This window comes from Mytilus edulis, chromosome 11 (genome assembly GCF_963676685.1).
Source record: "Mytilus edulis chromosome 11, xbMytEdul2.2, whole genome shotgun sequence".
In the NCBI taxonomy this organism is placed as follows: Eukaryota; Metazoa; Mollusca; class Bivalvia; order Mytilida; family Mytilidae; genus Mytilus; species Mytilus edulis.
Window position 1 is genome coordinate 67,615,429 of NC_092354.1, and position 15,562 is coordinate 67,630,990.

Genomic DNA, 15,562 nt, shown 5'->3' on the forward strand with positions numbered 1-15,562 from the left:
TTGAATCGGAGCGTTTTTAATGACTAAATCAGTAAATCTCTTTCACATAAACTTATTGAATCAACTTAAATAAAAACTTAGGTGTTTAAAAAGTGTCCAAAATCTTTTTTCAGATGAACTTGAAATTTGAGGCCATAATCCTTTATCAATTTTAACTTTTTATAGATCACTAAAGACTTCTATTGGACACAAACAGTAATATTTCAAATAGTTGTCACCATTTTTTCTTTAATAAACTCTTTTCACTTTGGGGATTCCAAACTTAATTTGAGTTAAGAATAATTAATTCAGCTACAGTACCAAAATGCTCATTGAAGTGTTCACAAGATTTTTTTCTGGTTCATTGACATCATATTCTTGAAATGTTACACTTGTTATACGCATGTTGATTCTGCATTTAAATCTTTGAGATGTTTCAAGATTTGATTACTTTTTGAAATAAACTGTACAGCATTAGAGAAATAGTCAGTCTTATATCTATTATACTCTTTTCGTTATTATTTGAGCATGTTTATTTAAAAACGTTAATAACTTACAGTCCGTTACTAAGAATACAGCAAGGTTATTCACATAATCATCCTTTACTACTGATCTTATAGCTGATATGAAAGGTTTACCATCTACTTCATACTATATGTCATGTACTGAGTAACAACTATATATCAAGCCAACGAGAAAAGCTTCAACATCGACGACCGAAAGCTTTATTGTATATAACCTAGATGGATGACTGTTCTATGGCGCTTTACACGGCGCAAGTGTACTTACCACGAAGTTTAAGAAATAAAAGTTCGAATTAAGAGTAGAGAGGAATAAAATATGCTTATACAAATTTTGAAGATTTAAAATTGTTGGCCCACATTGGGGACAAATTATCAATTTACAATCATCAGGGGCTATGGAGATTTGTTTTTCTTTTGAAAGGATTTCATGACTACTATGCCAGTATTTTTTTAATGTTTTGAATGTAAAACGTTTAAAACATTACAAACATTTATCAGGTCGCTGATAAAACGTCGCATTCATAGTTGAAAAGCTGTGTGAAAGATCGACTAACGTCTGTTGTCAGAAACAGAGAGGACGTGAAATGTCTATCTTTTCTGCATGATACGTATGTTGCTGTTCCTGCGAACACAGATTCAAATAATATTGTCTTTGTATGTAAATCGTCTTACTATGAATGTCTTGTAAAAGAATTAGGAATAAATGCACACTGAGGTAATTCCACATACAAAGACAAATCATTTGACAAGGATGAAATTTTGGCAAATCATAAGTCCTTCGTGGCTTTAATGAACATTACATTGAACGACAAATCGAAGGACTTACGTTGTTTGTATTGGATACCTAAGCTTACATAATTCCGTATAAACAACGGTTCATTGCCGGTTCATATGCATGCAGCACTAAAAAATTGTCAATATGATTGACTAAAACTTTGTTCGCAGTGAAGGAGGGTCTTCAGAAATACTGTAACTGTTTACACGCATAGTGATATTAACCATATTTGGATTTTTAAAAATTCTACAGAACTTCTGTATAATTTTAAATCTAGGTCCTTAAACCCTGTATACCACCATTCCCCATGCGAAATTTAAAAATCGCATGAAAGAAATACTCAACAATGTCTTGCAACATAAATATGGTAGCATACACTATAAAATTATTATTTTGGAATATCATATGGCATATTTTGTGAAAAAAAAGTCCAAAAGAGTAAAGCATACTTTACAGAGGTAAAAGTTATCAGTATGCTGGAGTTTATTATCGACAACATATTTGTTGAATTTGAATGTAGACTTTTCAACAGATTGTCGGCATTCTATGGGAACCAAACTGTACGCCTCTCATTGTCGACATCATCTTCTTTGAATATGGATCTGAGTTCCTTTAGACACTTATCAAAATAAGACGATCAAAGAAGCCAGATTATTTAATTTCACTTCCAGATATATTGATGATGTTCTTTCTATTAATTATCCGAACTTTTCTGATTGAGTTCCATTAATACATACCCCAGAACTAGAAATTAACGAAACAACCAATTCGGCTTCCTACACCTCATTTTTAGACTCATACCTCGAATTTGAGATACACAGTCATCTTAGTACCAGAATCTATGACAAAGGAGACGATTTCAATTTTGAAATTATCAATTTTCAAAGTAGTAATATACTAACTTTACCTGCATATGGGTTATACATTTCTCAACTCATTCAATACGCAAGAGCTTGCAGCTGCTGCTCAGACTTTATAAAACGTCACCAGTGTTTGAGCAGAAAGTTGATGAACCAGGAGTGTGTTTAAGAATGTCCCACCCTTTTTCTAAAAAAAATTCATCGGAAGGTACCAAGACCTCGTTGATAAATATTCCGTATCATCTTCACATATAATACATGATGGTCTTGGTGTATAGTAAATGTGTACTGACGTTGTTTTTCATATCAATAAAGTGTTATGTTGTTCTTTAATTTGTCTTTAATCTATTATTAATAGTACTTTTAATGTTTGGTATGATTTCGGTAATATCCATTTGACGCATATGTGTTGTTTGTACGTGTGACTTTTTGTGTTCCTTTGGTACATATGACTTGTACTTTAAAATATCCCGTCATTATGTTATTGTTCTATTATACATGTAATGCCAAGACTTTATTGTTCTATTATAATTTTGAAAATACTTTGAACGACAAGATTATTCTATATCTCTTCCTGTGTGACGTTTACATTCCGACGTCAAATGCGTGACACTACACTTGATATGAGGAGAACCGTGCCATTTAGTCTCAGGACTTCAATATTTCAGTCCTTTATGGGTTCATTTAAAATTTGGGTAAGCTATGAATGTGGTTGTTAAATTAAATAGATGTTTGTTTGTGCTTCTTTGTGAAATATATGTTTGTTTTGTTCTACTCGAGATTGTAACACGGAGATGACTGCTGTTCCCTTGTTTTGACAATTTACCTATTATGTCTGTTTTGTTCTAGTATCATTGTCAATATGATTAAAAGTGATGCGACTGTCAGACACGTTAGAGGTTTAGCGCTATAAAACCAGGTGCAATCCACCTTTTTCTATATTTAAAAATGCCTGTACTAAGTGGGACATATGACAGTTGTTGTCCTTTCGTGTGACATGTTTTATTATTTAATTTTGTCATTTGATTAGGGACATTTCGTTTTGAGTTTTCCTCGAAATTCAGTATTTTTGTGATTTTACTTTTTAAAGAATCTGATGACTGTTCATGAAGAACTATAAAATATATCAGTAATCAAAGCTTAAAGTATTTAAAAATGTTTCATTGACAATTCAACTATCTTCGTAAATTCCTGAAAAAGAAAAAAACATTTCCAATCGCAATCAACACTTGTCGTAGCATTTCAGTTGTATATATACTACCACTATTAAAGTCCATCATATTGTCAATTTCCTCGAAAAGTGTCTTGACTTGAAGATCCATATCTGATCCAGTTTTTCTGTTATTGAAAAATATTTTGCCGCGACATTTGCCTATAAAATCTTTTGCAAATTGCGGTAGCGATTGCATGTATTCTCTACAATCTGCCGTCTTTCCAGCATACTTCATATTAGTCTCCCATATGTCTTTATGGGTGAAAGCTATAATTGTAAATGGGAACATCTCTTCTCCAAAACAGACCAAGCACTCCTTAAACAGGGTTTCGTCTTCTGCTGTGAAACGGCCCATCTTTAAACACAGTAAAAATACATTTGGTCCTGCTTTGGCGTCTTTAGAAACATGATACGCCATTTCAATCGAATTTTGAATTTCAGATCGAGTGTTATGAATTGGTGTTGTACTGTCCTGTAGTCCAGGCGTATTAATTACTAATATATGTTTGTTAAAACGTGTTGTTATTTTCTTCATGCAATTCCATGTTGAAATACTTCCGCCAGGGTAACATTCAAATTCTGGTTTACCCAGGATAGAATTTCCAGTTTGACTTTTTCCAGTTCCTGTTTTTCCAAGTAAAACAATACGAACGTCATTATTCATGTCATTCAATGCCTGCAAAAGAGAAACAAAAAGAGATGAATGGTGTTAATTGACATAAACATGTTGAAAGCAAATCATGATATTGAGTTGAGTTTGTTTTTATTTTTCATTACACTTTTTTTAATTTGTTTGCCAGCTATATTTATTTGGTAGCTCTTTCTGTCGTTTTGACGAACGACAGTATTTTTTACGAATACATTATTTATACAAAGGAAACATTTTTACAGATAACATGAATTAAATTAAAAAAAACCAATGTCTACAACTGTATTTGCTTTTAAACAACGCCAATACCAATACGCTCTACGGACATTTAAAATTGTAAACGTTATCATCTGATGATGTGTCTCGCCATATCAACCCAATTGGCTACACGATATTTCTATAACGCATTAAAGTTTAAGTCAATATATAGAGCAGTAATAAACAATCACATGCTTAAAGTAGACATACAAACAAAGTCTGTATCACAGATAATCACTCAATTGATAAACGCAGTATAACCAAGAATAACTAAATGTCGAGGCCACCTTGGCGATTTAATGGTATGCGTGATTGTTTTATGTTTAAGTGTTATTAAAAGAGCTAAATGCGGTGTCAATATATTTGAATTTTTTGGATAACATAAATACGAATATTTATGTATATATAAATTAGGAAAAATGAAACTCTTTGAGGGATATAACCAAGCAAAATGATAAACTGATTCCGTAATTTCACTGTACATCAACAGTGGTTTCAGAGTAATTAGGAGTGTGTTTGAATTCTACTAAATTAATTGTAAATAATAATACAGCTTGCATGGTCGAATAATCGAGTCCTGATATATTGAGGCATCATTGAAATACATATTTTCCAAACTATTCTGGTTCATAGAAAAATTCCAAATAATGTATAGCCTGTATGATATCAGTGTTAAAAACATCAAGTGCATTTACATTTGTAGCGGAAAAAGGCAACTTGTTGTGACACTGTGTGTGTACAGAACGTCAATCACAGAAACTCTTGCTTTATAATAGATTAACATATTGCATTTTGTTATAGATTTCGTACAAATATTGTTGCCTTGAACACTAACAGTGTTAATTTAGAAAGTCACCAGACATTAATGATTCATCCACTTCATGTTTGCTGGACTTATAAACGTCCAACTCATAGTCTTGATATATCAAGCACTTTGTTACAGACAGTTGTTAAACATGGGAAATGAAATGGTCAAATAAGTACTAAGCATACAGATTTTGTTGTTTGTGTGTTGTATATAATAACTATTTACTAACGATATTTGTCTTATCGCATTGCATTGGTAGAACTTAAACATTCGTAATAATTACATCTTTCAACGTTGAACGGTGATACAATACGGCAAATATACCAACAGGCGACTATTTATAATTTCCATCGCTTGAGGTTTGATATGTTTGTAAAGATGGATGTCACTTGTGTATTTGTTGGTTTGTCAAACAGTCATATTTGTTCTACACATAATTCTAAACCAAAAAGTACTTCCGTGTTAATATGATGGATTCCAAAATCCTAAAAATATTTAGACTGTCGAATAATAACAATATCAGGGTAAAGTTCTATTCAATTCATGGGCATCATACCGTCACAGTATCAGACGTTAAAATAGGTGAAGGTCGTGATATCATGAATGCGGCTCATTTGAAAATGTTAAAATTTAATTCATTTTATTAAAAGAGGCTGAAGTTTTATGATATTTTGGTACCTATGTAGTCTATTGTTGGCAGTGTAAAGGAAAACCACACGGACCACAATAAAGCACTTTCGACTTTTATGTTTTACTGATTTAAAAATTTTAAATGTCATATGATAACAACGTTATGTAATATTAAAAAACGAAAGGTTACATAAGCAACAAACAAGAAAAACAAAACCATAAAGTAATGTGAAATATAAATGAGCCAATTTGATAATAATTTCATAATTGTTTTAGATTACAAAAGTAACCTACCAGCGCAGTCATATGAGCTTGTGCCATTACAGTATCTTGTAGTAAACAATCATGAATGTTTTATTTTGATATGATCTGTTGTAAAAAAAAGTATGTAGTATTTTGACAAATGAATACTATGTTAAACTATATCCTATGTTTATGATCATTGATTTGAATACCCAATTGTTTGACCAGGATCACAGTTTTTGTATTTAAAAGTTAACAATAAAATAATCAATACCGACCTCCAAAATTCAAAACGAGAAGTTCCTAATTGGTCTGGCAATTAACTATTACATGTATATTCGGGATTTTGTATAAGCATTTCTTTGTGTAAGAAATGGCGGATTTTAAATTTTTAAAATGGTTTGGTCATGTTTATAGCAATTCAAACCTCTCACGTGAATAAGTTAGTTATCAAATGTACCAGACTTATAATTTGTTACAACAGACGCGAGTCTGTTAACGTATATTTGTTCAACCTTACAGAAGTTCTACTGGAAACTTTGGTACAATGTCAGAATACCTATTCCTGTTAGAAAAAAAAATTTTATACTATTTATTTCCTTTTGGAACTTATATTATGAAGGAACTTATATCTTGATATGATCATGTCAAGCACTTTGATACAGACAGTCGTTAAACATGGAAAACGGTCAAATACGTACTTAGCATACAGTTTTTGTTGTTTGTGCGTTGTATATACTAACTATTTACTAACGATATTTGTTTCATTGCATTGCATTGGTAGAAAGCGAACTGGTTATAAACAATGTCAGAATACCTATTCCTGTTGGAACAAATATTCTATACTATTTATTTCCTTTTAGAACTTATATTATGAAGAAACTTGTATCTCATGACAAGGCGACAATCGCACATATGTTTATTATATTGAAAACAGAAATAATAGATAAAAAAATAAAAAAATGTTGAAAATAGGAATACATAAGTAAGCATAGTGTTATAATCTTAATCACTACACGAAAAACAAAATTTGTCAACAAAGAAAAAAGGCATATAAACAAAGCAAAAACGATAAAACGATAAAACGAAAGGAAAAATACAAAAATAAAATGTTTCAAAAAGCACAACTACACAACAGCAATATGTATAAGAATCGCGCACCGCCAAAGGACATTACCAAATATTTACTTAACCACAAACGTTTATAATTTACAAAGTAAAAAAAAAACGAGTATTATTACACGTGATCAAGATGTTAAACAGTATATATAATCTTTACTCCAAGACTATCATGGATTGTGTTTCTGAATATTTTTAAAGTCTTGGTATCTTCTGATGAATACCTTTGGAAAAAGGAGGATACTTTGCAAATAACCATATCTCATCAATATTGTTGATATTGTGATCGATTCTCAACATACGTTGGAATCACTATCTTTTTTGTAAAATTTTAGTCCAGACCATTTGAGTAATTAGACGATCATTGTACAGTGTGGACCGTATGCAGACTTTTTTCAAATACGATTCTGGGCGGACTGAACGCGTATAATCCGCCTAATTTAAAAAAAGAGCAATTGCAATTGAAATAAAAATATGTTTTTTTAACAATTTAAAAAACTGACGTTCATTTAATATTTTACTCTCCTGTATTAAGCATCTCAGTAATACCTGCAATTGAATTATGCTAGCTAAAATTAGATTTATTAGAAGTAAACCTTATGTGGGGAGAAAGGCTTTAAGAAATTAGGAATTTTACTACAAATTACAAATGGAAAGGAATCCGCATGAACAAACCATTTGAATGTAAAACATCCAATGTTCTTTGTGGGCAGGAGTGCCAATAAAAAAATTAAAAATTAATCATTGTGATTGATTGAATGTTCGCTTTTTCACTTTTTTCGTGAAATTGTAACAATATAGTTTAAGATTTTTACAAATAGATATAGGAAGATGAGGTATGCGTGCCAATGACACAACTCTCCATTAAAGTAATGATGTATAAAAGTAAAACATTATAGATCAAGGTACGGATTTCAAAACGGAGCCTTGGCTCACATCGATCAGCTAGCTTTAAAGAGTCCTAAAATTTAAATGCCTGTCTACAATTCATCCATATTGTCCAAATACCCGTACGGTCCAAATAATCGTATGGTCCTGACCATATACAGGTATCACTTATGTTTAACAACGAATTTGGTGGAAATGAAACGTTTGTTGAATTTACATCAATTTTGTGTAGTTATCGCGGTCTCATACGCCATGCACATCTAGAGATTAGCGTAAACCCTATTTATTTAACTTACTACTCTTAAACGTCAGCAACATGACTAGATAACAACATCAAATTAAGATTTTTAACGACTTTGACTGGATATAAAGCCTTTGCACGGTCGGATCTGCGATGTTCACATTAAATACAATTTACCAAGTTTGTAAGTGTATGTTACATTTTATACACAATATATTCGTCAGAGGACAAATCACCGGAATTACTCTTGATTGCACAAGTTTTTAAAACACAGATCTGTTGGCTTTAAAGTGTTTTCAAAATGCATAAAGCAGAGTAAAAAAACATAACAGAAATTACAAATGCTTGATGCTTACCATTGCTTGCAATTGTTTTCTCTTATATCAATCGTGCATAAATGTTACTTCAACATTCATACAAAAACCGCAAAAGATGATATCAACAAAATACCGCGAGATTTACTGTAAGATCTATCTTAAGATTACGTTGTCACATGTATCTGCCAAATTTATTTAAAAAAAAGGTAAACAAATATAAATAAATATCGAATATTCATGTCAAGGTGAGCCGATATCAGCAGATTGATTAAGTTTAAAAAGTGTAACAATACTACCGAATCCAGAAAAAGTTGAATTTGGTCGCCCAATGGGCGAATGGAAAACATCAGTCATATTCCGGACTTCGTCCTCGCATTTCTCGAAGAAAATTGCACGGTAAACCTTAGTTGAAGGTTACATGTAGCTATATGAAAATGATTTTGTAGCAGTGTTTTAAGAAGTAATTTTACTTTGTACTCACGTATAATTTGTGGAACATTTAAAATTTCACAAAGGTAGATTTTTTCTGTATAATGTCAATAATTATGTAGACTTTTGATTACATTACTATACCAATACAGAACGACATGTTGATGAAATCATAACACAACTTTTGGTTGACAAATTTCAATTCGTTATTCCAAAACATGAACTTTAGTAATCATTGTAATTCTATCCCTACCCAGTTTACCCCTATTACTTATAATGACAGTGACTACTCGTGGAGATGACCGCCATTTCACGACATTCATAACATCATAAAATTGAGAATGGAAATGGGGAATGTGCCAAAGAGACAACAATCCGACCATAGAGCAGACAACAGCAGAAGGTCACCAACATGTATTCAATGCAGCGAGAAATTCCCGCACCCGGAGGCGTCCTTCAGCTGGCCCCTAAACAAATATGTATAATAGTTCAGTGATAATGAACGCCATACTAAACTCCAAATTGTACACAAGAAACTAAAAGTTAAAATAATATAAGACTAACTAAGGCCAGAGGCTCCTGACCTTGGACAGGCGCAAAAATGCGGCGGGGTTTAATGTTTGCGAGATCTCAACCCTCCCCCTACGCCTCTAGCCAATGCAGAAAAGTAAACGCTTAGGTATAAATGTGTTTCACAGGAGTTCAATGACCATCGACGATACTTACAAACATTCAATAGATGCCATAATATCAAATTTGAATGACAAGGTAACGTTTTGGACAAGACCATTTTTAAGCATGTAAATGGCATGACCTGTGTGCTGCTAATTGCAACGAAAAAGTTCAAATTTGCTATTGACAGTGTCAATTTGTTAGAACCATACCAAAAAACATACCAAGTACCAAGTTTCTAAGTGCAATTTGCAACTTCCCAACACCAACTGACATACTAGTAATTACAAATGAAGCACTAGTGTTTGATTTGAGGTAAACACCGGGGGTCAAATGTGTTGGACATATGAAACATTTGCAGGCTAAATTGAAACCAACACTATATTCTGCTGTAAATTAAACTTTTTATCAAGCCAAATAGATCATTATACAGGAAGTAAACGAAGGTGTATGTCTGGTTGACCCGGATTGTATGACGTCACTAGCGACAGACTGGTCTATTGATGTATTTTCCTGGTACAGAAGAACTATCAGTGTTTCGGTAGAACTCTACCTGTTGTAAAGAACGTTGTGATTTAGTGTCAGGTTGAAGGTAATGACTTTGTTGTTGAAAATGCACTCTATCAAACACGGAAATATGTTTTTTATGCATAGTTCTTTTTGTTGCAACTAAACATAAGTCACTACTAATTTTTCTGAATGATAAATCACTCACAGACATTGACAACAGACGACGTTTTAACTTTAAGAGAACACTTTAAGGTATAATTTCAACACTTTTCTTGTAGAAGACCGAAATAATGTTTTGCCGGTACATTTTTAATTATAATGTTGAACCATCGGATCGTTTGAACGTATTAGTTTGAGAATAATATCTTGATTTCCTCGTTAACATGGCTGCTAATTATCGTATCACGCTTACAAGTGTATGCCTATATACAGAGGATGATATAACAACTAATACCAACTCTACAGTCGCTCCTGCCACTATTTCAATGAATGCTGTTAAAAATGTTTCCATGACTGTGGTATGTGAGTCCAGAGTATTAGCCCCCTCGTTTGTAAATCTTATCAGACATCTTGAGGCATGGTTTCCAGACGATTGCAAGGAGATATAGATAGACTTGTGTCCTTGTCATCTGTTTGCATTCAGTTTATACACCGTGTATTATCATGGACCAACAAATTGGTATATCAAAAGTATGTTATGGACTTTACACAGCCGTTCAGTACCCAGCTGTGTATTAGATTATTTGTTTCAGATTATTTTTCTGAATTTCTAGTGACTACTTCACATATAAGAGGGAAGAATATATTTTTATTGTTGAAAGGTATTTAGACTTGGCAATGGTATATACTTCTGAATCAGATGCGATTTGTTTAGCCGCGACAAGACATTTGCGACAGTTACTATAGATTCTAGAGAGCTTTACAGATGTATAGAAATTTTACTAACCCATTGACAAAATCAAACCCAGCATTGATTTTGTTTGAACAAAATATTCATGATATCTATCCCATATTGATGTATATATATTCTCCTTACGAAACATGAACATGAACGGTGGAAATAAAATCTGACAACTTTCCGAAACTTCAGGTTGGATATTGGACGTACATAATAAACACATTTGTCAACCACACCAGAAGAGCAAAGGACCCGATGTTGAAGAACGACATTCGTTATTGGCAGCACCATTACAAAAACCTTTTTATTTTTTTTTTAAACAACCAAACACAAGGTTCTGTGATTGCACCTGTAACCGTACATACTCAGAAAGTAATCGTGATCTTTCCAACTCTTGCAATGACGACACTGTTAAGGTGCTTATTATTTCTTTTCCTTCATCACCACTAAAACTTCAAATTCCATTAGCTGCATTGAACAAAACTTAAATCCCCACTCCGAAACAGGTAATTCATTAAAGCCCATACAACTAGATGTTGGGTCACTTATATCATCTCTTCGCCCGACCAGATGGATTACTTTGGCTAGAATACAACGTGTTCTTATCCATCTTCACACAATCGATCGGGGGAAAGGAACGACTTACACCAAAATATCAAAGTTGCTGGGACGCAACCGAACATAACTTTTCTAAATTATAAACTGATTGATGAAGTATAGTTAGACATTATTTAGAGGTTCCATAGACTTTTATTTGAACAAAGGTGACACGACGTCATGCATTTAGTTTTTAATAGAACATTCCTTTTTCTATAAATGTGTCTATATTTGTTTGAAGATTTTGTCGTTTCACGAACAACTTTTCACAATGAAAGGAGATAAATATTCACAAACTACTGACTCTCATTTAGAAAGATACAATAATAAAGATGTTGACTCTCATTTGAGAAGATACAATTATAAAGATGTTGTGTCCTATATAAGAAGATACAATAGTTAAGTCATAAATATTCTCAGTAAAATAAGTACAGAGAATATAGCAAGTGTTTTCTCGAACCTAGCTAGCTTCTATAAATCTCTTTAGTTATAGTTCAATAGATGATGAACACATCATTCTCTCGAACATTAATCAATCCTCGTAACTTAATCTCTCTTTGAACAGTCCGAAAGTCTGCTTGCCCTTATATTCTCTCAATTTTCGATATAAGTACCTTGAACATGTTGAATGCACTGTGAGGATCGTTGATAACAATGCGACAGTCTTCAAGTAAAAAAAAACACTTTGGGTTAATACGCCGTATGAAATCAGAATATTTTGGTACATGTAATGAGTACATTATTTACATTATATGGCACGTTCAACTGCAATGCGGATTTTATAAAATAAAAATATATTACATAATCAATAATGTTACCTAGTACATGTTATAGTTATTAAGATAATGTTTTATAATCAATACGTTGTTTATAATTGTATATGTATAACCTGCCTCCAGTATACTCCTTCGTGCATGTGACGATTAATAGAAACAAAGCAATCATCGTCACGCAAGTTAGATATTTTTTTGTTGGTTAAACATTGATGGTAATATCAATTAATGTTTAGATATCCTGGTGGTTAGAAACAATGTTGTTTGACCTATTGCTAGGGCGTTTTCTTATATTCAAATACGTATACTTTAAAAGTTACATGACAAAATCAAATATATTGGTGGTTATCATATTTATTTGTTTGTATAGTGATTGAGATTATAACACAATGTTGACTGCTGTACCCCTATATGTGACATTTTAACCTAGTATCTCTGTTTTTTTTGTTCACACATCGTTGTCAATATAATGACATTTGATACGACATGTACGATGCTTAGAAAGCTATAAAACCAGGCTTGACTCACCACTTTCTACATTAGAAAATGTTGTACCAAGTCAGGAATATGACAGTTGTTATCCATTCGTTTGCTGCATGTGTTTAGGCTTTTCGTGTTGTTATTTGATTATGAATTTTCCGTTTTGAATTTTCCTCGGAGTTCATATTAATTTAACTTTTAATATTTATATTAAATGTCAGAACAAATGTTTCCCATATATATTTTTTTTTTTAAATAATGACCTGAAGGACGAAGATATCATTTCAACATTAGTCTTTAATCTTTTTTCTTTGGTTTAAATCTGTGTTCGACTTTCAACTTTTGAATGAAGAATATAGAAAACCTTGTTATCAAGATATTTTTTTCTATTTGATACATTTTCATTTAGCTTCTAACCATTTATATCATACAGATAATATTGATATAATATTTCTTAAAGGAAGTTTCAACATTCGCCCCTGAGACTACAAAAAAGACCACTTTGATTCAACATAAATTGTCTTTAGTTCATTTATGTTTGGTCTAATAAGTACACAAAATTAGATATTTGTCATTTACTTTTTGAATGTAATTGTGCATTTCTTTTGAATCAACTTAAAAAAAATTAAGCATGGTTACCGGTGTCGTTCACAATAAATGTGTTATCAAATAAATTTCTAAACTTTTGGTATCAATTATATTTTTCCGATTGTATCTAGCGATATTCCAGCAGCGACTGCATGCGTAATAGAAATATCATATTTGATATAGTTTTGGATGTGCAATTTGCTGTTTTAGATTATTTTATATCATTTGTATTTTAAAATATCTCTCCCTTATGCCAAGATTTTTAACTGCGGACAGCCATAGACATGTTGCAGGTTAAACATAGTTTGATAAATCTCCTTACATACCTTATAACCAACGTGAAATAAACCAAAAAAACATCAAAACGCACTAGAAAACGAAGTCTGGTGTTAGAATAGAAAATAGGAAAATTCTTAGCAACATGACAACGACGAACATAACGTAACAAATATCAACTAACAGTAACTGAAATGAAACCTCCGTATATCAAGTAAAACTAAACAAAAGGTAATGACTGTATCATTAAAACAACACCCATCCCTTTTATTAGATATAAGCATCGTGCAAAGTTAAATTAAACGAGAACAACAAAACCCACATCATTATTATTATTTGTAATTATTATACATTTATACATATGTTTATAAATATTAACTTATTGAAATTGCTCTAAGTGCTTAACATTAAATTAACAATCAATACAGTTAAAAGAGATGTTTAACATTAAAACTCTTTAAATGATAAGAACGAAAAAATAATTTGTACACATATAAAAAACCGAAACAGAACAATTAAAAAATAATCTACAAAAGCATATATTACAAAGGAACAAAAATAGAAAGTCGTTGTCTGTAGAAGATGTAACCTCTGAAACAGAACTCAAAATATTTTTTTTATCAGTTCTATGGAGAACTCATGTCCTAGATGCCTAGTAAGATTGTTCCAGATGCTAGCAGTAACACTGACGAAACGTTTTTCTCCGCGTTTGTTGCGTATGGACGTAGATGTATTAGTCGTATTGCATTTTTCTTGATGGTTAATATGCACCAAAAGGTCCTTAAGATATACAGCGCTACTCCACGTAGAATTTTAAAATAATTACCATAATTTTAGACTACCGATGAATAACTAGCTATTGATGCATTAAATGACAGATGGCAATTCGAAAGATCTTTTAAACTTAATCTATCTTTTTTGTTTTGTTTTGCAAATAATCCCAGATCCATGTTTTTTTTTCAGCATGTTTAAACACATTCATTTACTTGTATCATTTAAACAAGCATCTACACGTGAAATTATGTTGCACCAATTAGTATATAAAGGTTTGTTGCAATAGGGGTATTTAGTGATTGATTGTTTGACGTTTTATTTGCTCATAAATGCAAAATCATAGCAATATCTTATTGGCATACATGTATATTCAAATGCATAATTCAACCAATACTTCCGTTTAACTATGATATACATTGTTTACCTATACTTAGACAAATGTGATTTTGTTTACAGAATTAAAATCAGTATTTGGTATAGATAGGCTAAATTTTTACAGCAAAAGAAATCAAGTTGATTTTTCTTCACTCTCCTTTGTGTTAAAAAAAGCTTTAAAAGGAATATTGCCAAGCGATTCTGGGAGTATTGCCAAACATTTGTAGACACAGACACGTGAAAACTAACCTTACCCTGAGTTATATATTTATTAAATATGTATAAAATTTTGTATGATATAAATGATGTATTGACCACAAACATAATTTGCGAATTAGTTTCGTTGTTATTATAATGAAATCAAAATGTAATCTGGATTCCAAGCTATTATTAAAAAAAAAGTTATTGATTAAATCAAATAACATTAAGTAACAAGATTTCTAGCTGAATAATGAGTTCAATGATTGCTTGAAAAATTGTAATCAATTACAGTTGAAAAATTATTACAGTTACAACATGCATAAATACTGCCATCCCATGAAATGCAGAACATTTCCTAAACATTTATATTTGTATATTTACTGAAAAACACGGTAGCCAATTGATGCGAAGATTATCATGATTATTTTAGACATTGACATACTTCCTAATTAGAAAGGAGTATTCTCTCTTGTACTAAAAATTCA